Genomic DNA, 25,026 nt, shown 5'->3' with positions numbered 1-25,026 from the left:
CAACATTTAGCTGTGATCTAATTGCATCATGGATGTCCTGTGTGTATTCAAGTATTAAACTGCACTACATGCTACATGCATCCACTGATGACTCTTCAACCTTTGCTAATGCTGACATAAGGAAAGGTCTGAAGCTCTGGAAGCTTGCCAGGACATTAAATTGGATTTCATAACCTTTGATATGTCAAACCACTGAAGCTCTAGTTTTTTCTTATTTTCGTTTTCATCACACTTCTAATGGTTCTAAAGCACCAAATGGAAATACAATAAAACCAAAATAGATAAACAGCTTGAATATTTGATCTCTACATGTGGGCGGGAATGAAACGGCCCTTTCCACTGATTGGTCAACCAAAGATCAAACCGTGCCATCATCAGTTCTTCCTCAGTTCCGCGCAACAGAATAATAGTCATCTGCTGCTACAGTTGTATGGATGCTTCAATTGCATTCATTACATTGCATAATTTTGCAATGAAATTGAAATTGCACACGTCATCTTTAAGACAGTACAACCTACTGAATGGACTGTATGTTGAGCCTTGTTTTCATTCACAACAAATTAAATATGGCATCTACTCTGAATAAAGTCCAAGGATAAGTTATACACTGTAAAAATATATTTTTATAATTTGTTATCACAAAATTGTTTATTTTGTCAAAACAACTTAGATAATTTTTCGTGGTTCAGATAACATCATATTTTGAGTTTCTGTTGATTAAACCAATCTCTTGTATTAACTCAATTTTTTAATTTCAATTAACTTAAAAATTAAGGCAACCAGGTTACTTACTTTTTTAAGTTAAACTAACAATAATTATTTTACACTGTATCAATTTGGTAGAAACAAATATGCTTGAAAATAAATGATGTTCTAATTTTTTAGCAATCAAATCTATATACAATATTGTTCAAACGTTTCAGTTTCCACAAAAATATTAAGCAGCATAACTGTTTTCAACATTGATAATAATAAGAAATGTTTCTTGAGGATTAAATCAGCATTAGAATGATTTCTGAAGGATCATGTGACACTGAAGACTGGAGTAATTCAGTTTTGCATCACGTAAATAAATTAGATGTGAAAATATATTTAAAAAGACAATTATTTTAAACTGTAATAATATTTCACAAAAGTAGTTTTTACTGCATTTTTGATCAAATGAATGCAGCCTTGGTGAGCAAAAGAGACTTATTTCAAAGAAACTTACTGACCCCAGACATTTGAACGGTTGGGTAAATCCTATATATTATTTAAGTAGGCCTACAGTGAAAAACTAAATAACATTCACATACAATCAGTTCAAAATAAGGCAGGAGGGATAAAATGCAGGAGGGAAAATTTTCCATCATATACGCTGTCAGAATGGAGATGGTCTCTCATTATGCACTTGTCTATTTACAAAGCCCTTTTATCAGCAACGGAGGGCATCTTCATCTCAAGCGATAAAATAATTTGCTTGTATGGCAGCTGTCTATTCTCTGCAAAACAACAGATACACACAAGCGAGTGGAGAGGAGAGAGCTGTCCGACATGGCCCAAAAATAGACCTGCATTTACAAAGCTTTTGGTTCACTGATGCCACTCCACTCGTGTAGAGTAGGTAAGGGTTCGGACAACAATTTCATACATATCTTATGTAGCTTTCAATAAATGAGAAGAAAGATATATCAAAATCTTTAAAGGGATAGTTCAACCAAGAGTCTTTCTTCGGTGGCACAAACAATATTGGACCCCACTGATTTTTAATGTGTGAAGAAAAAAATATATATTGGTGAATAAATGATGACAGAATTTTAAGTTTGAGGTGAACTATCCCTTTAACTAGGGTATTTTTCCCCCTCACAGATCTGGCACTCTTCTGAGACCCATTTGAGCTAAAAGTTTGAGCCTTGGCCCAAAAGTTTGAGCCTTGGATTTCCTTTGGGTAAGGGATGTCCTCTGGGAAAACTGCTTGTCCTGTTTCATTTTGAGTTTAATTACAGCCTTGGGTTACATTCTATGTCTCCATTTAGTCTCAAATGACTAAAAGAGCGCTTAAAGGAACCTGAACAGGGCCTTACCGTTTCCTCATTAATCTATGGAGCCGGAAGGTAATCCATTACATTTATGAAGTGCTATGGGTCTCTTTTAGCCCGAGGCGAAAATTATTACCTTAAAGAATGACGCTTGTCTCCATTCAAATAGTAATTAACTGAGACTATGATGGGATAAACTTATATTTCTCATTATGTCTTTGACAATTTCAATATACCAATTTATTGCACATGCACGGGAGCAATTTTAAACACATTATTAATTAAAGATAAAGCAAATTTCTGTCATGAATTCTACAGCTAGCACTATAAAAGACTTGAATTTGAAATATTCCACCTTTTAAATCACCCAACAGTCCCTCTGTTCTCTCGACCAGAGTTCACACTAATAGCATAACCATGTCTCACTTAAGTTCACAGACACCTTGGGGTTTGTGCTACATTGTAATGGACTGTAAGCTGTGATCTCCATAAGTGAGACTCGATGCACGTTATGAGGAAATGGGCAGCGCATCTTACCCTGAGTTGACCTTGACACAAGCAAAAAAACAACAACATTGTGAGCCGGGATGCCCAGCCAAACAAAAGCAGCACCGCTTGAGTCTATCTCCACTGCTGATGTCAAATATCCTGATGGCTATATGTGGGGAAACAGACGAAGTATCACAGTTTTCCCTGAGCATTTCCATTACACTGCCTTTTGAGAGAAAACTAATGCAACTTTGGGTTAGTTACACAACCTACTGTAAAGCAAATATGCATTTATGGACCTCATTGTATTGCAGACCTAGTCTCTGCTGTTTCACGTACGATGCAAGTCTTTGTCACAGTATGTGATTGTCTTTAAGTGCTGTAATCAGAGCTGTGCATCAGTGTGCTTAAAAAATGAAAACATGTGGGAAAAACATTTGGTTCCTGCGAGGAAAAAAATGCTGGGTGAACAAAGTCAAGAGGTTTACATGAGTTAATTTATGCGGAAAGTATGGAGTTTATTTCTGGTAATAAGTGGCACAAAATGAAGGGACTTCATCTGAACACAAAAGAAGATTTTTTTTAACTGTTTATATCCAGTAACCAAAACAATTCAATTGGACCTCATTAACAGTATGGACAAAAAACACAGATGCAAAATATATTCTTTCATGATCCACAGAAGAAATTAAGTCATACAGGTTTGGAAAAACACAAGGGTCAATAAATTAAGACAGAATTTTTGGTTCAGCTATTCCTTAAAACAATACCCCCTCTCTCTCTCTCTCTCTCTCTCTCTCAAACTGTTAATTTTTGATGATGCATCTGAGACGCTCAAATCTCTCTCAAACTACCCTTATATTAGCAGTAAATAACTGCACGTGTCTTTAGTAGACATAATTTCAGTCAAGTTCTAAGATAATATGCCAAATCCAATCCAAGACTGAAGAAATTTAAATATAAGCATTCCCCATATGTCCCAAAATGCCAGCAGCATCCTAATACACCTCATAAAAGATTTAGTGGTAGACGGCTGGATGTTGTTCGCCTTTGAAACAATGTTCACCCAGCAATTCAAACATATGCCACTGCACTGGCTAGGGAAGAAAAAAAAAATACTAAATTTGCCTGTAGGTCTGGTGAGACTTTGCCTTTTTAAAAACATTAATATGACAAACAGGGTTTGATGAGCTCACCATTCCCAAGGCTCATTCCCTGTCAGTTTGAGAACGATGATTTATTCAATAGCCTCCTAGAAGCGTGAGTGACAAACAGTCGGCTCCTGTACTCCCATAAAAACCATGCTCAGGTTTATGTCTGAATTAATCATTCATGCATGTCAATTATTTAGGCATACATGCAATTCTGATAGAGAAGTCCCATGTTTCAGAAGACAGCTGTGAACCACATGTAGAAAAATCGATAAACATGTCACGGTTATTCAAAAATATCTGAGTATTCTAATGACATTTGAATTGTAAAACATTTGAAATGTTATAAGTTTCAAACATTTGCAAATAATTCATTATATTATAGTATATATTTCACAAGTGCCTGATTCTTTTTGGAGGCTCTTACAATTGTAAAAGTGACTTATTTTTCCCTGTCTTCTGCATTTACCCCCAGTTTCACAGATAAGGCTTATACCTTGCATGCATGTTTGAGCTGTTTGAACTGAAAGCAACTTGCACTGACATATCTTAAAAATATGTCATTGCCATTGTTTTGTCTCAAAATGCACACCAGTAATGTTTTTTTTTCTAAGGCATGTTTATTAAAGATACATAAATGTCCTAATTGAACTAAGGCCTAATACTGGCTTAATGCTAAGACTAGTCTTACAAGTTAGTCATCAATTTTTCATTTCATATCTTTTTCATGTCAGTTACATAAAAACGTAGATTGGTCTAATTTGATACCGAAAAGTATGTCTGATTGCCCCTTGACTAACTGCTGTTCACACTATTCTTAAGACACAGTCTTAACATAATGGCTATTTATGCAACTGAGGGCTTATGTTATAGCTAAAGATATAGTCATTAGTAAAGGATTAACTGTGCATTTCCTTGTATCGTCATCAGACAACCAGTGTTGTCATGATGTAAAGAACTGGAAGTATAACTGAGCACCCTTGGGCAAAGAAGGGGTCCTTCACCAGCTGAGGAAGGGAAGTGCCAATGAAATAAATGGAAACACTTAAAGCCAGTTAGTCACCAGTTCAACCAATTAGAAATGAGCTGAATGAGATGAAATCCCTATCGTACATGAACACCACCCTCCTGAGGTGACAATGTGTAGAAATATAAAGGATTTACAGGACAAAAAAACAACAACAATGTGAGCTGGGATGCCCAGTCAAACAAAAGCAGCACTTAGATTTGGGTCTAAGTAAAATTTCAAGAGAGATAAATATCAGATGACAGCACTCGTCTCATCTGAATTGTGTTGAATTTGCTAAATAACATCTAACCAAAAAAAAAAAAAAACACAGACTGCTGACCAGACTGAGGAGGGTTGAAACACTTCTCAAATACCCAAAGAGGTTACACAAAAAGTGTATACATTTTCCACACTGTTATGATTTAACCTTGCTAACATACTATATCAATTTGTTCTATATTTGTTTCCAAACTGTATATGGTGGCTGAATTAAAATGTTTCCTTTTAATTATATGAATTGAAATAGTTCAATTCAAAATAAAATGAGTGTGGCGAAATTGCATAATAATCAAGTGAAATGTAGGCATATGACTACAATAAACAAAATAACTAAACAGTAACAAATGACTGTTTTTATCAGTAGTGAGGTATAGCATATTTGTACTTGACATTAACTTACACAGTTTTGGGACAAATAGTAGGTTTTTAAACTACTTTAATTTGAAGCAGACGAATATGGGAATATTATACAAAAGCATGAGACATAGCAGAAAAACAACAACACCTGGCTACAGATGTTAAACTCCTCGGAATTACACTGAAAACAGCCGAGCTGTCAAAAGCGCGTCAATAAAATGTAAATCTTGAAATATCAACAAAACAATCATGCAGCAATTAAAGTCAATAAAAATTATTCGAAATACTCACTTTCGTAGTTCAAGTTAGTTCCTTGCTTTGCTTCCCAGTGCCTCTCCAATCTGAGCTCATTTAAAGAGAAGCGCGCGCGCCAATGTTTGCTTTAAAACATTGTCTCCAAGCGTATAACAGACAATATGTCGACGACTTGAAGGTCTTTAAACCGTTTCGGGTTAAAACCACATCCCATGAAGTCAGACGAATAAAAGAATGAGTCGCGCAAAGCGCAAAGCTAGGGTTCTGGCCAGCTCTCAGTTCTCTCAGAACGCGGGCAGATCCACATGAGATGAAGGTGTGTTGGATCGTAGTGTCAGTGAGCTCGTTCACTCGCAGGAACACTGTGCATAATGATGTGGAATTGGTAGGCGAAACACAGGAGCATGAGCGAGCTCGTGATACACATGTCCCCTCCCACAGGTCCTGTCTCTCTTCAAGCGCGTGCAGCACACAGATGCATTTCTCACTTCAGGATAATTCAACAATGACGTCTGTGATGCAACTGCACAGTGAGATCAATGACAACATCTTATGTCTCATAGCAGGGGGCACATAAATGTGTGACATTAGTGATTTATATATACATATATAAATTTTTTTTTTTTTTTTGGGACATTTGTATTATTCAAACTGCACAAAAAGCAAAACGTACTGAATAATACAAATGCAGTGTTAAAGGCTAATTCAAATTCTGTCATCATGTACCCATCTTCATTATTGTGGAGCACAAAATAATATATCTTGATTGTTATTTTATTACAATGATAATCAATGTTTTTTTGGATGCCAACATTCTTTGGAATATTCATTTTGTGGTCTGCAGAAGATGAGAGTGAATAAATGAATTTTCATTTTAGCTGCACTATCCCTTTAAGAAAAACACATCAAGTAAGTTCTGTACTTGCTTTACACATTTATTTCTACGAAAATATTATTTTTCATGAGCCAACAGCAGGTTGTTATATGGTTGAATATTAATATTAATCATCATCGAAGTCCAACAAGTATGATATGTTACCCGTGAGTGAAACGCGATAATAAGAAACCCTGTGATGCAAAATGAATGCAATATATTTGGAAATAAAAATAAAAATATATAAAAAAGTACCTCTTCCTTTCTACAAATAACTCTCTATTGGAAATGTGAGATGTTTATATGGTACTCCAAGGTAATTCAAAGAATACCATGGTATTATCATGATACATTCAAAACCAAAATAAAGATATGTCCAAACAAACACTAATACCATGGTACTGTTTTTTAAATACTGTGTGTCACTGCATACTCTGCAAGATGAATTTAGGATAATTGGGACACTTTTTGCCATTAATATCACTGGGGGGGAAAATGCCCCAATTATCCTGAATTCACTATATAAACAAAAAAGCTCAAACTGTTCAATCAAAGGTATCAATACATTTTGTTTCATATTATCTGCAGATAATAGCAATCGCTGACACTGGCACTATATACTTTTTTCCTTCTCCATGGTGCACATATTACCATTGTAAAAGTAAAGAGAGGAGACACCACAATTGAACCCATGGGGCCAAACTCTGCAGAGGAGGCTCAGATAGGACAGCACTTTGATGAGATAGGGATGATGGTCAGAGCGGGACGTCTATGAGGCTCTAAAGCACAGAGAGGTCACTGAAGTGCAAAGCAATAATGATCTATGATTACCTGTGGCAGTATCTCGACTTTCCTGTACATCTGCAGGGATGGCAGAACAGACGGTTTATGGAAATAGCTTCTTTTGTTATTAACTCAACCCTCGTTACCCAAGAGACTGGGGATGATGGTCACCAATTTTTTTTAAAAAAATCATGAAATGGCAAAAAATGACACATCATTGAAATACACTGTCCTTTCTCCTGTTCTCTTTTACTCACTGACCTTCAGTTATTGTGTAGCTTCAATCTAAAACAAACCTTCTTAAAGGCGCTCTAAGCGATGTTGGGTGACGTCACTTCTTGTTGACGTTCAAAGTATTGTTAAACAAAATGGAGGCTAGTTCGACCCTCCCTCCTCCTCCATGCAGGTACTTTTACTTTGATGAATGCACACCATTGTGTTGAGCTCAGGGCTTTATGTGGGGTATTTCACTTTTCCATTACAGCTCAAGCCTTAAGGTTTTTATTATGTCCACAAAAAACATTTTGTTTCATATTATCTGCAGGTAATAGCAATCGCTGACACTGGCACTATATTCTTTTTTCCTGCTCCATGCTGCACATATTACCGTTATAAAAGTGGGTAAGGGTAAGGTTATTCCTCCAATATCTGACATCACAGGCCAGTTTTATTACTTACCGCAAGTGTTAAACATGAGAACAATGTCTGAAGTACTAATATGTGGACTATAATATAAAGATCTATATTTCATGTTTTACAAATTTTAGCGTGGTATTTTTTTTTTAAATCCTCTTTGGAGCTTGACAGTGAATTAACCCATTTAAGCCCACCGGCAACTATAGTTGCCGCAGTACATAGTTGTCATTTTCCTTTTGTAAATATTTTTCTAGATGTTGTCCATGTTTTATTTCTCAATAAAATGCAAGCAAACAACCAAATAAAGGATTTCAAGAAAAAAAAAAAAGGTATTCACTTCCTCCCTGTCACATGAGGCTGTCAACTTCCTACCCCTATTTCCAGGAAGCAGGGCGAAGGCAAACCCTCCCAAAGAAAGGTCATTTTCATGTTACTAATAAGTATTTTTTGTTGACATATATATATCTACATAATCATGAAGGTCTCTAGAATCAGCCAAACAAAACAAATCTTACAAGAGATCTATAGTTTTTTGTACTTAGTCAAAAGTCCAAGCGGCAACTATAGTTGCCGGTGGGCAAATGCCTTGTAAGTACATATATCATGGGAAAATGGGGTATACTTTGTTAATAGGTTAATAAATCAAGTTTATTGGTCTTGTTTAGTGCATAAACATAACTTAACCCTTTAAATGACATCTCTATATAGATATATTTTTTTCTTCATTCTATTTATTTGTATTTATTTATTTTCATTTAACTTTTTGATACACAATGCCCTGTTATGGATGCACTTTGTTCTGCACTATGTTCCACAACTTTAACCCTTGTGCGCTGTTCGTTTGCGGTTTACAGTCAGGCTATTTGGGGTCTGAGAGACCCCAGGCAACAAAATGTTATTTTGTAACAATATATATATTTTAAATAAATGTAATTTTACTCAGTTTATTAATGTTTTTACTCTACATTTGGACATTTTTACTCCACAAAATGTTCAAAAAAAGAAAAGAAAAATTCTCCAAAAAGAAATAAAAAATTAATAAAAAATTTGCCTTATAAAATACCCACATTTCTAACTTTCATTCATGGGGATAACATGGATAATGTGACATGGTTTAGTGTAAGATTTTTGGCCAAATCTTGGATAATGCAGTTTTAAAAGTAAAACAAAAAAAACAAAACAAAAACAAATCCCTTTAACCAGTAGATGGCTGCAGAGCTCTAAAAGTACTAAAAGTTTCAAACTAAAAGACATATTTTCACAAGTTTTTCCAGTTAGATTCATATCTACATATAATGAAATCACAATTATAACAATAAAAGTTACTTTTTGTCAAAGTTTGGCAGTTTTTGTACTGAAAAAAATAAATCAGTTTTTCAATAATGTTCCATTATGATTAGAATCAAACCTGATCAGGATGTTACAAAGAGAATAGTTGGAGTTTTTAGAGTTTATCATTTATTTCAAACATCTGTTTTTCATATAATTCTACAAATTTAAAGTGTGCCACTTCATTTCTGTCTGTGTGTTCTGTGTTGTTTCTGATTTTGAGGTTGAATTTTGTCCATTGATCAAATTCATTTGATTCTAATCATAATATAAAACAGATTTTTTTTTTCAGTACAAAAAGTAACTTTTATTATTATAATTGTGATTTCATTATGTAGATATGAGTACAACTGGAAAAACTTGTGAAAAGATGTCTTTCAGTTAGTCAAAAAGCAAATAGCAAATAGTGGTGCTCTGCAGCCATCTACTGGTTAAAGTGATAAATTGTTACTTTTAGAACTGCATTTTCCAAAAGATGGGCAAAAATCTTTTAAAAACATTTAACCATGTCAAATTGACCATGTTATCCCCATGAATGAAAGTCAGAAATGTGGGTCAAAAAGACCCTGAACAGTGCACAATGGTTAAGGCAAATGGATTTGTTGTTTGTTGTGTTTTCATATTCAAGAGATTATAAGATAGATGCAGTTTTTTTTGGGTCTGCATCGAATGTTTTTCGACTTTTATACATAATAAATTTGTTTATGAGTAAAGATTGATCTGTTGAAAGCAGTTATTTTGAGATAAATGCCAAATGTTCTCCTCCTATTCATATTTTACATTGAAGGGGTGCATACAACATATTTGCCCACCGGCAACTATAGTTGCCGCACATTCAAATATGATTTTCAAGAAATAAAAAAAAAACCTGGGGAAAATAAATGCAGAACATGTTCACATAGGACACTATTAACAGGATTATATGCATGAAACCATTCAGAAAAATTTGGGCACAAATGGGTTAACACCCAGCTCATTGTATTCTGCTAAACATTTCCTTATGTGAAAACCACTACAAAAAAGGTTTTAAAAGGTTACTTGAGATGTGAGATATCTCTATATACATAACTGTTTAAAAGTTTGGAGACAGTAAGTTTAAAAATAATAATAATAATAATTTTATTCAACAAGAACACAATAAATTTATCAAAAGTGAGAGTAAACTTTTATAAAAGATTTATATTTCAAATAAATTCTGTTCTTTTAAACATTCAAAGAATCAAAGAACCTTGAAATTCATGGTTCCATAAAAATATGAAGCAGCACAATTGTTGATAATCAGCAAATCAGCATATTAGAATGATTTCTGTAGGATCAGGTGACACTGAAGTGTAATGATGCTGAAAATTCAGCTTTGCCATCACATGAATAAATAATCATTTAAAATATATTCAAATTTATTTTAAATTGTATTATTACGGTTTTTACTGTATTTGTTTAAATAAATGCAGCCTTGAAACAATACACATTTTAGACAAATATAATATAAATGTATAATGAGGTTGTACATCACAGCTTCTGTATTAGACAGATTCAGAGCTACCTTGTTATTATGTAATAAATATGGGAAATATAGAGTCCCTCTATTTAACTGTTTTTGGTTTACTGGACTCTTTACAGGAAACTGTAACCTCAACAATAAATAAAAATTATACATTTTTCTTCATTGCAATCCAAATATACAATAGCCCAGTTTTTCAACTTGATGGTTTGCTACTTGCTTTTGCTATAGAAAAAGTTACAAAGGACCTTCCAGCCTTTCAAAAGATATGAGGGTCATTTATCGAATTTGTAGAACAGGGTTCCCACACTTTTGTTAACTTCAGATTCAAGGACCTTTCAAGGACTTTCCAGGTCCAATACCCTCAAATGCAAGGACTTAATGTAGGTACACATTTCAAGTGAGAGCAAGGTTATATCGTGTTACCTTGTAAGATACAGTTTTCAAGTGTCAAACAACTATGCAAAAAAGCTTTTTTTGCATTTAATTTTGGCCATATGACAGAGATCTGATATTATATTTGTTGTATATTTGTGTTTTGCATAAAACTGAAGAATATTCAGTATATTAACTTTTGCATGGATTTTATTAAAAAGAGCTTAGGGTCATGCAACCACAAGTTTTAAAGGTGCACTGTGTAATTTTTAGCGGCATCTAGTGGTGAGGTTGCGAATTGCACCCAAAAGAAGTTATGGTGGCCGACAGGAAGTGATGTCGTCGTTTGAGACAGCAGAGAGTAGCCAGTTACGCAATGAGGTTTCTTTAAAAAGATAAATGAAGAGATTGTACTTAATTATTCAGGAAAATTATATGTTATTGCAAATATTATTGTTACTTGTTCATCGTGTCAGTGTTTTATTCGCTGACTTTAGCTAGCTTCTTTGCACGAAGAACACCATAATGAAGGAATTTGTCCGTTTAGGGCCACTTTAGAAACATGTTGATGTAATGGGACCCGTGGTGTGTGTAGATAGAAATGGCTCATTCTAAGCTAATAAAAACATAATTCATTATGTAAGGTCTTTATGCACTGAAAACAGTTATGTATATGATATTGCATTTCTGTCAACAGATCATCCTAAATATTACACAATGCACCTTTAAGACATATGAATATGCTTTAAAGTTTTTTTATTTTTTTGCCTCATGGGTTTACATTATCTTAACAAGCAAAGCAATTCAACATTACATTAAATAAAATATTTGGGCAACAGATTATGATAAAAATTGTTTTATGTTTATTGAACAATATACAAGCCCTATTCGGACGTCAATTGTTTCTCATGTGGACGTCTGTAAAAAATTTATTTGCATGGCACCTCAGTGATAAAACTCATGCATTCGGATGGCGATTTATTGGAGGTGAAGGAGCGAGTTTTGTAACCCGCAAACGCGCTGCTCACTTGGTCAGTCACATGATGTCTGCTGTAAATAAAATGTCATATGCTTGGAATAATACAAATAATTTGTATTTAATTTAATAAAATAATGTTCTATTTATCAATTAATTATTTAATTCTCATTTATAAAAATAGGAAGCTAGACACGCATATGCAATATTCAAAATGGTTCTTATATTTTGCATTTTATCTCACAAGGATGTCATTTTAAAAAGAAAATGAAAATTAGCGGAAACAAGTTAATGCAGCCTCTTATTTACATTAGGTAAAAATAAAGCTGCATGGTTTGTATTTTTAATGTTGTGCATAATAGCATAAACAATAAACAATAGATCATATTGCTGTCACAATAACAGCCCATTTAAAATGTTTACGTGCTTTTTTCTCTTTCTCCTTTTTGTTCGCTGTTCTTGCAAAATACTTTCCAGCATTTCAGTAATAAAAAAGTACATCTTTAAAATGCATGCAAATTACAGTTAAGCGCAACAGTTATCGTAATTAAATTACCACACCACCTTGCCCACTGCGCAATGTGACGTCGGAGTGACGTCTTTTCTATGTAATTTTTGGACGTCCAATTTCGGCACACTGAAGGGGTTGTTTTGTAACCCCAGGCGACGTCTTTTTCCGACGTCTACTGCACGTCTAATGTTGACGTCCATGGGACCTCCGTGTAAGGGTTATTTATAGTCCAAATGTGGTCGTTTGAGGACATCTTTTCAACAACAAATTTAGACTAATTTTAGACGTCGTTTTTATACAACTTCTATAACTGTAGTCCCATGTTTCAAAAGGGTGGAGGACATGTTTTCTGTACCATGTATTTACATTATGGCAGACGCTTTTAAAAGTCAATCCAAAGTGACTTACATTGCATTACACATTTACATTCCTATTAGTTCTTGCTTTCCCTGGGAATCAAACCCCCATGATCTTGGCATTGCAAGCACCAATGCTCTACTGTTTGAGCTACAGCATTAGGCTACACCTTTGCATGCGTCTCCAGTTATCACCTGAGACAATCAAATGGAGTTTTTGAAAAATGATCTTAAATAATTATAAATAATCTGTATTCATATGTATTAATCATGTTAACAACAATGTTGATATTTGTAAATAAATAAAAAATTACATATTAATCAAGTAAATTTCCTGCACCTGTCATAGACGTCCAAATGACGCCCCAAAAAATTACCCAGTTCAAATGTCAAATGTTGAACGTCAATATGACGTCCAAGTTGGGTCATGGTTGGATGTCCAAATAGTGGACCTAGTTTGGACGTCGAATAAATGTCCAGAATTGGTCATGGACTGACGGACCCAATATAGACATGATTAGCACGTCAATCTGATGTCCAATGTTTAGTGGGTGGTGTTTATCAAAAAGTATTTCGTGGGTGGTGAGAGAAAAACACTGACATTCTGGATTCGGACGGCAATAAAAATCACAGACCAACACTGTAAATGACGAAAATAACTTACGACCCCATGAGAAACAATTATCGTCCGAATAGGGCTATTGACTCACTGAACATATTTGGGTTCGGTGTGAGAACTGAAAACATATCACAACATAGTGCAGATCAAATACATTATAAAACATTCCAAATACCTTGAAACTTGCATTTTTCAGGCATCACGTTTCAGCTTATTTTTGCCACGTGTGTCTGTGAAACGTTGAGGTACCATCGTAGTAGTTTCGCGCACGTGTGAACGTCATGACAACGTACAACACAAAGTAGCCTGCCTCATGGAAGAAACACTTAACTTAACGAGTATGCGGGTAACATTTTTTGTAATTTTTCCCGTGTAAAATATTTTTATTTTTTTCATTATTATTTCTTTGATGCTATTATGAATGTAATAGATAATAATACATTGTGTTTCCTCTGTATTTGTATGTTGTTATGCAATAAAAAAATAAAAAAGTATGCGCGTAACGCAAATCAAGCAAGCTAGTATGGATAGGCCACGACACGAAGTGTTGGCGAAATAACCGAAATGACACATTAGCGGACTGGAGGGAACATTATGAAATTTTTTCCAGAGAACTTGTTGCACAAAATAAATTCAAGCACTTTCAAGGACCTGTATCTATGTATGTTTATTTGCAAAAACTTTCTAGGGCCTTGAAAAAAAAATCAGATTCACAAGCTTTCAAGGATTTCAAGGACCCGTGGGAACCCTGTAGAAAGTTATCATTTTGCAAAATTGAAATAACCGACCTTTTTGACATTCATGCGAACAGTCATGCGAGCAGCAATCAGTGTTCTTGTCCCAATAAACCATTGAGCTTTTGTATAAGACAGACATGATGTATAATTCCTGTAGTAAGAAATATTCGTTAAAACATTTGCAAAATGTAACATTTAAAGAGTGCAACACAGCCTTTTCAAAATGAAAATTAAACAAATATTATCTGGACAAAACAATTATTTGCTTTTAAAAAAAAGTACTTTAAACACAATGACTTGAACTGGAAAAACGAATCCTGCCTCCCAGGAAATTGGTCTAGCCCTATTACTCTGCCTTTTAAAATCCAGAGAAACACAATGTTCATTCAACAACACAGCAAGATGCACTAGCTCTCTAAATATCATCAGTGAAATGTGGAAGCCCCCACTGCGGCTTCATTTCCGTCTCAATCACTCCCAAATAGCCCATCACAATGACTGTACATGCCTAAATGCTGGAAATGAGTCTTCTATAGTCTCTGCCTTCAAGGGTTCCTTTGATGCATAACGCTTTTTCCTTCTGTGGCCAGAGACGCATGAGGAATGAATAAGCGGGAGGTAATTTGAGAGAGAGAGGGGGTTGAGACAAGGGGAGATAGCTATCAAGTGAAAGGCGATTTGTATTTTGACGAACAGCCATGTTCCTCATAATTACATGGATGACCTGGTGGACACTTCAGAGGCTTAATCTCACTGCAAAATTACATAATACAAGGACTTATTCCGAGATAAGTGACACAAATAGACATGCCCTCGTGTACAAGTGCAGATGTGACTGTGATGAGACGGGCTGTTTTAAATTTCGTCCGATTAGTGCAAAAGTGCTGAGCCACGTGCATTGATGGGTAAAAGCTACTTACAACATTAAAGCAACAAATTAAAATCAAACGGCTTACAAAGGTAATTTTCTCTAGAATATTTTAGGAAATTAACCATCATGCTCTTGAAAGAGACTCCAAGGCCATTTTAAAAGCTCCAAAAACATACTTAATATTTAAAGGGGACCTATTACATGGTGTTTGAACATAAATGTGTGTCAGCAGTTTGTGTACACAACCACCCTATAATCCACCCACTCCCTTTTTTTTTATCCCATAAATCATAAGCAGTGTCTCAGAATAAGCGTTTTCAGTTTATATGCAAGGTGACGTCACATATGCTTAGGCCACGCCCACGACTGCTTACGGACTCTGCCCTATTAGCATAGACCCTCCCAGAGTGAGCTGTACACAGTATGCCATGTTTATCTCTGCCCAGAGCATTTAACAGCTGCATTCAAGTAAGAAATATATTCGTATAAAAGCTACTAAAGTTATTCAGTCAAGAGCAGTGAGTGATTTACTGTTTTTCTTTTGTTGTTTGATTTATATTAACAGCATGCAGTAGGTCCTGTATCATATGCGACTTCTTTACTTGATATTATGTTCACAGACATAACCGACTGTGTTTATGTGAACTTTGTGTGTTTTTTTACATAACCTTGTTTGTATTTGACAGTTTAAGCGCAATAACACATAAAAGAGAACTTAGTTTAATACTCACGTGACGCTACCGTGTGACATCCAGCCTATGTGCACGTGCTTTGGGTGTATGCTCTCAGAAAAGAATCAGGTGTATGCTCTTCAGAAGTTTAGACTGACATGGCTTAAAGCGCATGCAGATAATAAACTTTCATGATGATGAAGAACTGCAATATCAAGTGAGCGTGACTGGGACCGTGATAAAGATGATAATCAAAACCCAACAGATGTTTTGTTCGTTTTTAGCAGAGTATCTGAGGCGCGAGCTGTAGGCTCCACCCTCTTCTGGAAAGCGGGGTGGGGAGCAGCAGCTCATTTGCATTTAAAGATACATGCACGAAAACAGCATTTTTTTCTTAACACTCAAAAAATGTCCATTTACAACATGGTGTAATAAAACGATCTGTGTGGGCACAGGCATTGTAGATGTATTGTACACTTATACCAGTTGTTTTATTGTATTTTTCTACAAAATGTTTTTGCTGGGGTCAAAAGTGGTAGTTACTCTTGGTCACTTGCATTTTTGCTGATCACATACCTATCAAATCATGAAAAGACCAAGTGTCAGTGCAATCCAAGAGGTGGTTTGAGATGAGCAAAAGGCATGGCTTGGCCAAGTGTAAATGCATCTGATTTTACGGCCCCATATGCAAACTTTATGCATACCAAACAGAACAGCATTTCTATATAGTGCAGGAATGATCATAATTTTTCTGGATTTTTTCCCCATTTGCCTAGACTGGTGTAAATGGGACACAAATCGGATTGATGAAAAGCATGAAGTCAAACCTATAATTGACTCAAAACAGAATCATTTTTAGGTTGCACTTTATTTTACAGTAGTCCTACGTGTTACATACTTACAAATCTAATATAAGGTAACCCAATATGTGAAGTTTAGGTGTAGGTGCAGGGTTACCAAGTTATTACCTAGTCTACAGTATTTACTGTAATAGGTACTAGACTGTAAAATAAAGTGCTACCCATTTGTACTATACTAAATAACTAATACCTTCTTTATAAGTTCATGCAAACTTAATGATATAACAGAAGGTTAAAGCTTAAATAATACATGACTATAGCATTCAGAAAAAAAAAAAATTATGTTTATTTAAATTACTAATATGATGCTTACACATGCAGCATTAGAGCCTTTGGTGTCCTAAACATACAACAGAACAGAACATGAAGGTTACATGGATAATTCATCAAAAAATGAAAATTCAGTCATGTCATTTGAAACCTGTCCTGTATGACTTTCCTTCCTCAGTGAACACATATTTTGAACAAATATATTTTGATGTGAACAAAGTGATTGTAATAATATTTCAGTGAACAAAGATATTTAGATGAACTTTGGGATCTAAACAACAGTGGACCCCATTGACTTTCACTGTATATACAATACAAAAAAATGCACACAAGAAAGAAAGTCATTCAGGTTTCAAACTACATGAGAGTGAGTAAATGATGACAGAGGTTTCATTTTTGGCTTAATTATCACTTTTATATATTAATGGCTAGTTTAATATATTAACGGCACATACTAAAATGTGACAGAATATGTGGAATGTAACTGCCGACAAATAATCTGAAAGCAGTTTGATGGGTACCATTTTGATGCTTCTTAACACGAACAGTGTTTTGTTCGGTCTCTGACCCTCTTTACACTTCACATTTGGTTTTAGATGTTCTAATTCTAACATGGCTAAAAGAAAGGCTGCTTTCTTGTCAAAATACCTCATGCATTAATGATTCAAGTTGTTTTGCAAATGGAACACACTTTAGGCAGTGAAAGTTAATGAAAGAGAACAAATCTTGTCAGCGCCATTGCTTCAGTACGTGAGTATGTGCCTGTGTGTCTGTGCGGTTTTAAAAAAGCCCTGCGACTGCTTTGGTGAAAAGGGCAGGCTGAGAAAAAGAGAGAAATGGAGCAATACAATGAAAGATTTGAAGGCCAAACATAAATTTGATTAAACTAATTTGTCTGATAGGCTTTAATGATCAGATTTCACACACTGTTCAATAAGCATGTCATATCATCACAGCCCCTCACTGAAATCAGGTCCCTGCACTACATTAATTGAGCACCAAATGACAATAGGCTATAATAATCGCTTCATTATTGCAAAGCAACTTCAACCCCCAAGAGATCAAACAGGAAGTATGAGATTATTCATCTATATTACATTAGCTTCTCTCTCTCACTGAATCAGCCCAATCTCTCTTCCATCTCTTCTTAATCATCCTCCTCCATCTGACTCAGACATGTGACCTGCACTACATGTGACCTCTCTGTTTTGCTGACATTTTCTCTCAAAGAGTCCCCTTAATATACATGTGCAAATATCCTTAAAAAGAGACTCTATTATCCAGATACTCACCCTCATATCACTATGCATGGTGTTAGCTTATTCTCTAGAACACAAAATGAATAAGCAGAATACATAAATCGTATCTACACATATTGCATTTAATCTACCCTAAACAAATTGTATTATTCCATAAAAATCATTATGAAGACTCAAAGCAACCACATCCATGCTTTGTCTATCCTGAGGATGCAAAATGACTGACAGGTAGAGAGTGATTCTGATTGGCTAAGAGGGTTCTGACACTCCCCCTGACTTGTTTTTGCTGTTTAGAGTCAAGTGCTGAATCTGATGTGATATCTTAAGATACCAATAAATAAATATCATATACAGACTAGTACATTAAACAGATCTAGTCACAGAATATTCCTTGTTAAACTGATGCACACACGCACTTGAAACATTAACTAGAGTTAAAAAAAAAAAATCTTATTTTTTTCATTCATTAATTTCTCTAGTTTTACTTGACTGTTTACAGAGTCAGTCTGTCAGGTAATAGATGCATTTTATGTTTTGTACTAAAAATAAAAAAATTAAAAAATAAAGTTAATTAACTAATTAAACTTAAAATCAAATTCACTCCAATTTTACTTGACTTGTGATATTCAATTATATTAATTAAACGTTTTTATTATTATTATTATTTTACATGCCTGAAGCACTTTGAATTTCCACTGTGCATAAAAACTGTGCATTCTATATAAATAATCTTGCCTTGTATTTAAAGTGTAACTTTGTGTCAGGATATTGGAGGTCATGGTAATGAACATTTCAGACATTAGTGATTATGTCAGTCAGTATTTTATTTATGCATTTGACAGATGCTTTTATTCAAAGCAACTTGCATTGCATTCAATCGGTTCATGCATTTTGTGGGAATGGAACCCATCACCTTGCTGTTGCTAGTGCCATACACTACACTTTGAGCAACAGGAATGCATAGAAAGTGCAATGTGTTTCTAGCCTAGAAATCTAGACGCACCCTAGCGGCAGCAAAATGTATTTTGCAGCCAGGGTAGTCAAGCAACTCTCCGTTGACATTCGGAGCTGTAAAAACCTAAATTGGGTCAGGCCAATCACATTGTGTATAGAGTAGGCGGGGCGGGCTTAACATAATGACAACAGAGTTGCGACGGTTCCCTGCTACTTGAAAACAAAGAGTTGCTGCTGCTGGAGAACAGTATTTCGACTCGGCTTTGGCCGTGACTCTGGAGGACTTGGAGTTAAGTTTTTCTTTAAGAAAAGAGCAAAGATCGGCACTTAAGTCATTCTTAAAAAAGGAAGATTTGTTCGGAGTTTTGCCGGCCAGATTCAAAAGTTGAATCTATCAACTAACGTTAGCTCCGCTGTTGGGAAAACGCTCTGGTTGGTTGAAGCGCTGTCCTATTGCATGCAGAGGGAATTTGAAAGACAGCCATTTATCCTGCCCCTCGGATTGAGCCATGTCTATGGTGAGTTGCCAGACCTAACATCTTGATGTAGGTCTGGCTTGTCAGGTTAATGTGTTTCCATGACATCCAGAGCTTTTACTGCAAAAAAAATTAAGCTTTCACTTCCTTTTCGATTAACTGCTCAAGGTCTCACACTGTACTGAGAATGACCAAAAGTGGCCAATAGCGTCATTAGAGGACACACACACACACACACACACACACACACACACACACACACACACACACACACACACACACACACACACACACTCTGCTGTAGTCTCACTTCAATGGTTCATTCTCAGAATATCAACACACTGGTATAGACTTCTCTCATTCTCATTCTCTCTTGCCCCTCAATTTCTAAACACAAAGGCGCTAAATGTTATCCTTTCAAAACCACGCCAACCCTGTCGAGTATAATGAGAACATCGGTGCAAAATTGGCTTTCCATTTACGCAAAGGAATAATTAAAAACTCTGACAGAACAAGGCACATAAAGGCTATAACAAGAGGCTGCAGCCAATCTGTGCAAATCAAGATCTCGTTTCAAAGACCAACATTTGCTCTTTCGGATTCACAGACAAGGACACAGATCTGTCATTTTGTGGCATGAAATGAAAAAGTCTGACTCTTTAAATCTTGGCAGCCACAGAGCATCCGAAAGTCTGATGCTGCCGAGTTCAGAGCCTTTGAGGATTCTGTGGATGTATTTCAGGTATTTTAAGCAGAGGCAACTGAAGCCACAGTATAAACAGTTCTCCATATACACCATCAGGACAGTGACTGAAGCCATTTCAGTCGTTTGGCTATCTAATTTAGTTAAATTAGGCTTTTGCAATCTCTTCAGCCACACACACTCTGCAAAAGTTTTTCCTTGCATTTCACTCTATATATCGGACAATACTGTCAGATAAAAAAGTAGCGTCAAATAACTGTCCGAAATATTTTAATAAAATGGATTAAATTTTGTTTAAATAAACATATCATTAACAATTTGGGGTCAGTCAGATTTTTTGGTGAAAGATATTATTCAGCACAAATGCATTAAATTGATCAAAAATGACAGTAAAATCTAGTGTTACAATAGATTTATAGTTCTTGTGAACTTTTCATTCATGAATCCTGGAAAATAATTATCATGGTTTCCACGAAAATATTAAGCAGCATAACTGTTTTCAGCATTGATGATTATAAGAAATGTTTCTTGAGCAGCAAATCAGCATATTAAAATAGTTTCTTAAGGATCATGTGACACTGAAGACTGGGGTAATGATGCTGAAAATTCAGCTTTGCATCACACAAATAAATTATAATTTCAAATATATTACAATAGAAAACAATTATTTTAAACTGTAATAAATTTTCAATGTAAAATATTTTTTGATCAAATAAATACTATAAAATACTATAAAACACTTTTCAACATTTTTTGAATGATAATATATATTTGTTAAATTTTTCATGTTCATGGAGATTTTCATGTCCATGTATTGAACCGTTACCACAGTCAAACAGATAACCGTACGGTGTTCACAAAATAACCCAATTTTACATATCACACATGTTTTTCTAGTATTGCTAGAATAAGGGATTACTTAAAAGTGAGGGAAAATATCTAAATATCTCAAACAATTGTGTAACTTGACATATGCTGACACAAAAAGAAAAGAAGAAGTTGTGTTGTATTTACAGTCGTGCAAGGAAATCCTTGTAAGTGCAAGTGTACACTTCACATATTGAAAGATTATTTCATCTTAAGCAAACCAATTCTCACAAGTCATTTTCATTTCATTTAACCGATTCCGTCTGGCCTCAAGGGCATTGGCGCCCCCTCCATCCAAACAATTTTCATTTGGGTCAATCAATGTGTAAAGAGGCAATTAAGGGGACAACAAGCCAGACTGAAACTGATCCAGACAGGAAACAACACACAGCAGGAAGATACGACTGATGATGATTTAGCATTTATTGCTAAGATAACAGAAATTTGCAGACGTGTTTAATGAAAGCAGTGAAAATCGAAAGCATTCTGGCGGCATCAACTCTGCAGATGTTAAGTGACAATGCTGGGAACGTAACCGGTGCTAGACTGATTCAGTGTAACGGAAGTAAAGATGGGATCTGTCTGCATTCTTTATTTTAGCCTTATACATGGAAATATAAAAGTTTACAAATATAAATATTTCAAGCTCCCTCTGAGTTTAGGTATAAGATCAGCAGGGTTGTGCAGGGTTCAGTTCCTGAATTCGAATTGAGATAGCAGACATGGGCAGAATTTAATTTAAATTATTTATTTATTTAAGCATAGCATTTCCAGAAAAAAATAGATAATTGTTTTTGCAGATGTATTTTTATGATGTTATCAGGAATAATGTGGCAGACATTTTGTGCTGCAATAAATTCAGTGTTATATGATGGCTGTGTTAATTGTTTTGACAGTCGTGAATTATATGTAATAGATATCTAATCAGTTGAGGAAAAATACATATTCAATGCACCATATCATGGGAAAAAAGCAGGCATAATTAGTCCAAATTAAAGTGACACCAAACATGGGGTAGATGTTGAATTTCTTCTTAAATTATAATTCAGTAATTCAGTATGCCTTTATTCAATTCTTATAAGTGAGGAACATCACAAGCAATTTAATAACTTATAACAGTGAATTTACATGCAGTAATTTTATTTTTAAATTATTTTTAAGTTAACAAAATGAAAAGTTTTTTTTACTGAAGCTTTTATACATTCTTTTGAGGCCAGACTACTTTTTTAAAAACCAGAATAAACATTACTAGTTAGCAAACTAATGTGGATTATTCATATGCAGTTCAAATTAGCATCCAGTGTGAAAGTTAAGCTACTTTACATTATCCACTGGAAACAGAGAATAAGATTTGAACAAAGCTTACAAATACAAAACTTGCTATGTTTAAACATTATTATTACATATTCAAGTCAATTTTAATCACTTATGAATAATTAGAGCCCAGACAGACGCAAATGTTCCTTGTAATATACAATGCAAGCTACATTAATGTGAGCTAAGGAAGCGGACAATCCATTATTTTGCTGAAAGCAGAAAAAAAAATGACATTGGCAGTATATAAAGAAATAGAGGCAGCGGAGCTAAAATCACAGCCAGCATAAAGATTTCTCTCGAAAACCAGTCTGGGCCTCGGCTTCCATGTCTGTGTGTGTGTTTGTGTGTGAGAGAAAGTCAATTGGAAGAATTTTTTTCATTTTCCTCTCATCCCGTCACCCCCCTCTTGACCTCCTCAATGGTCTAACAACGTGACCAGCAAGCTGCAAGCATATCAGGCTTTGGTGTTTAATGCCAGGCACATCTTAGAAACAAGAGGGAGCATCGGTTAACTGCAAATGCCATTGCCCAGTGATTGTGGCTGCAATTACATGGTGGAGATATCTGCTATTTATTCCTGTCATCTCCAAATGTTAAATCATGCAAATGCTGGGCACAGACCTACAGCTGAACAAGAAGAGAAGTGTCCTTCATGTGTGGAGCTTAAGGCTAATTGCAGCATCTCTGGTTCTCATTCTGTTTGCATGACCCAGAACAACAGGGAACACAGGGCTGAAATTAAAGCCCCTGTGCTGAGATTCTCTTAGCATTGATTGATTTTCAACAAGAGGATTCAGAATATCCTTTCAAAATAGCATTACCATCACCTTTAAAAACATGTACGAAACCGGCAGCATGCTGTTGCCAGAAATTGATTTGAAAGAAAACAGTGACGTCCCAGAATACCATAGCAACTGCCTAGCAACCACCTAGCAACACCATAGCAACCAGCCAAAATACCCTAGCAACCACCTAGCAACACCATAGCAACCACCCAGAACACCCTAGCAACTGCCTAGCAACCACCCAAAACACCCTAGCAACGCCCTAGCAACCACCCAGAATACCATAGCAACTGCCTAGCAACCACCTAGCAACACCATAGCAACCACCCAGAACACCCTAGCAACTGCCTAGCAACCATCCAGAACACCCTAGCAACCGCCTAGCAACGCCCTAGCAATCTCCCAGAACACCCTAGCAACCACCCAGAATACCATAGCAACCGCCTAGCAACACCATAGCAACCACCCAGAATACCCTAGCAACCGCCTAGCAACACCATAGCAACCACCCAGAACACCCTAGCGACTGTCTACAAACACCCTAGCAACCACTCAGAACACCCTAGCAACCGTTTAAAGCCACATATAAACCATATTGCAACATATAGAAGCTATATTTCAGCTCCACAACATTGTACAGACATGGTTGTTGGCTCGTATGCAATCATGTACAACACCCTAGCAATCGAGTGAAGAGTTTTGCCACTGCAAGCACCATTTCACATTTTCTTCAGGAAATGTACATTCTAGTTCTAACTGTTAAACTGACTGATATAATGTTAGTAAATTCACCTGAACTACTTAAATCAATAGACAGAGGCACTAAAATAATGCTATAAACATTAACATAAAATGAAACATAAAACATTATAATCTACATAAATGAAATAAGAAGAGACATTTTACAATTTAAATCCAAAATTAAAAAGGTGATTTGTTAGAAACAAAAACTATTTTAACAATATTTTACTGTAAAGTACATTTTGAAAATATAATATATATTATCACTGTAAATTAAAATACATACTGTAATTCTGAGTTATTTACAATAATGTACATATATGTGTGTGTACATAATATTCCAAATATAATATAAATATTGAACTAAATGTTAAAAATATATAATTTATTTACATATATTCACGTGGCTGATTCTTTTATGCAGTGACTTACAAATTAGGAACTTCACAAGCAATTTTATACAATTTACAGTAAAATTACATGTATTCGGTTAAATTAAATATTTTATTTCATCATTTAAACTCATCAAATTAATCGATTTTTGATAGCTTTTTTTCTATTAAAAAAAATTTTTTTTTTCTTTTTTTAGCAGTGATGTAACACTGTAAAACTGATGGTAAAACTGTCAGTGAGTATGGTAGATTAATCCTAAATTACCATGAGTATAATAACGCACAATGGTTTACCAGCTGATGCAATCAGTGTACCATGGTATACTACAAATGAAGAAAACAACTGACAGTAGAACAACAGCTCGAAAAGCACACCTGTTCCTTGAGCATTATTAGTTCAATTCCCTGTTTTGACCAAGGCCAGACCAACAGAGAACTGCAAGTACAACGACAGGACTATTGTTAGCTGTGAGCCTTTGGGAGTTTCTTCTCCTGAAACACTGACCAGCTCTCACGTCCTTCACCATTCTGCCGTCAATGTGCAATTCCAATCCTAATTTGAACAGTTTTAGATGTTTAAAATAGATATACTGTTCAAATAAAGT

The 25,026-nt window shown here is 35.2% G+C and overlaps 1 protein-coding gene across 2 annotated transcripts in view; it reads right to left on the bottom strand.

Annotated features, from left to right (window-relative positions):
- The window catches only part of kcnj21 (potassium inwardly rectifying channel subfamily J member 21), a 32,442-nt gene extending 16,536 nt beyond the window's left edge, over positions 1-15,906 (bottom strand). The window contains exon 1 of one of the 2 annotated variants that reach the window (XM_079894074.1): positions 15,858-15,906. The gene's annotated coding sequence lies outside the window, so the exon portion shown is untranslated. Of the gene's footprint in view, positions 1-5,594; positions 6,070-15,857 lie in introns of those variants that run through there. The other variant, XM_079894073.1, reaches the window with a different exon arrangement.
- Positions 15,907-25,026: the final 9,120 nt, after the last annotated feature.

Source organism: Squalius cephalus (genome assembly GCF_949319135.1).
Source record: "Squalius cephalus genome assembly, chromosome: 15".
Taxonomy (NCBI): Eukaryota; Metazoa; Chordata; class Actinopteri; order Cypriniformes; family Leuciscidae; genus Squalius; species Squalius cephalus.
This window is presented reverse-complemented; position numbering and strand designations above follow the sequence as displayed.